Raw genomic sequence first — 1,959 nt, 5'->3', positions numbered from 1 at the left:
ATGATAAGGTGCCAAAGTATCGCAAATCTCTTATTAGTTTATGTTGTTTCAATTTTTTGTTTGTTTGTTTGTTGTTGTTGTTGTTATTTTGTTTGTTTGTTTGTTTTTGTTTTTTTCTGTTTCATTTCAACTATTTGCACCATTTTGTTCTGATTTGTACCTTCTGTCACCAAAGCTTTTCAGCTAATGACATTAAACATTTCAGTGTTCAGTGTTCAGTGTTCTCTATTTCTCTCTCTCTCCCTCTCTCTCTCTCTCTCTCTCTCTCTCTCTCTCCTCTCTCCCTCTCTCTCTTCTTTCCTCTTTTTTTTTTTTCTTTTTTCTTCTTTTCAAGTCCAGTCAATAGATGAGGGTATTGTTTTGGCGTGTCTTTTATATACACAGATTATCTAACTCTAAAATCTTTGCAGATGACCGAACTACTACCACTACACGGACGAAAAAGGCCTGAATGGCATCTTGGAGAGCGGAGTAATCAAGCAGAGCACCAAGCTGGATGGCGGTGATGACGTTCGTTACGGCAGAGGTACGGTGTTGTGTTATGCTGTGCTGTATTGTTTTACCTTACTTAACATTGAAACCCACTGACACAGAGAGAGAGAGAGAGAGAGAGAGAGAGAGAGAGAGAGAGAGAGAGAGTACTCAGAACTGAGTACTTTTGTTTTAATGAAAGGCAACCGTCCTGTATAATTATGGTTGCACATGTTGTACAAACACACATGTGATAACCACACCTTAAGGAGGATGAACAACAAAATCTAGGAAGAATTAACTGATTATGTAATCAAACTAAATAGCAAGCTTATATATATATATATATATATATATATATATATATATATATATATATATATATATATATATATATATATATATATATTACAGGTAGGCATGAAAACAGGAAAAACAAGGCAGACTGAGAAACGCACTTCCCTCTCTTCCACGATTATAAGCCTATGTTTTGCTGGGCTGAATTACACATGACTTCTTTATGGCAGCGACATTCTCCTTTGTGATAATACACTGTCTCCTTGTCGGACACGCTAAGTAGGTCACTGAATGCCAATGGAATACATACGCTTTTCTACCACTCTGTGCTCTTTCGGACACTACGATCAGCTTCGGATACACTCTGTTTACGCATACCCTGATTCAAACTCTCGACTGTTGGCCGCCGTTCTTTCTCTGTCTCTGGACCTTGCAATTGGAATGAACTTCCTCTTTCGCTTCGTCAAGTCTCCACACTCAGTTCTTTCAAGTCTCGCCTCAAAACCCACCTCTTCCCAAAATAGCCTCCCTACCCTGCCTCTTCCTTGTCTTCAGTTTCTCCAGTTTTAGAGTTATGCATACGTGTGAATGACTGGTGCGAAAGAGCTTTGATTTGTCTATGCACTAGATTCAGCGCTATATAAATACAATTATTATTATTATTATTATTACAAAACTAAAAACACCTGTCTTCCGAAATCTCTGTGTGGCGTCAGGCTTCTTCTTCTGCTTTTCTTCTTCTTCTTGGGGGCTTATAGTCTTACCAAGCACAGCGTCTGTGAGGTCTAGCGTTAGAAAACAGACTAAAATGGGTCATTTTGTCTTCATTTTTAAACAACAGATATAAAAACCGATCTACACCTTGCCCAACGCCTCATTTACATGATTTAGTTGCCTGGTTGCAAAGGCGACGTTCACAATCGGAACAGCTTGAACTGAAGGTGTTTCTGAGAAACGGGCTGACTTTATTTAGCATGTCGATTCATACTCCAGCCCTCACGCTAGCCTCGTCACGCAGGTAAAACATCGTGTTGTGGCGACACGACGCAGAGTTACCGCTCGCGGTGTGTGTGTGTATGAGAGAGAGACAGAGAGAGACAGAGAGAGAGAATAGAATCAGAATCAGAATTTTATTCAGTAAGACCAAAGCCCCGTTTGAAGGGGTTGTGAACTATAGTAAGTACACCATAT

The 1,959-nt window shown here is 39.6% G+C and overlaps 1 long non-coding RNA gene across 1 annotated transcript in view; it reads left to right on the top strand.

Moving 5' to 3' along the window:
* The first annotated feature begins 324 nt into the window (after positions 1-324).
* The window catches only part of LOC143292406 (uncharacterized), a 3,765-nt gene continuing 2,130 nt past the window's right edge, over positions 325-1,959 (top strand). The window contains exon 1 of the long non-coding RNA XR_013056646.1: positions 325-526. This is a non-coding gene — a long non-coding RNA (uncharacterized LOC143292406). The remainder of the gene's footprint in view (positions 527-1,959) is intronic.

The sequence above is a fragment of the Babylonia areolata genome, chromosome 1 (assembly GCF_041734735.1).
Source record: "Babylonia areolata isolate BAREFJ2019XMU chromosome 1, ASM4173473v1, whole genome shotgun sequence".
NCBI lineage: Eukaryota > Metazoa > Mollusca > Gastropoda > Neogastropoda > Buccinidae > Babylonia > Babylonia areolata.
The sequence above is the reverse complement of the archived record's forward strand: the minus strand, read 5'-3'. Positions and strand labels throughout refer to the sequence as shown.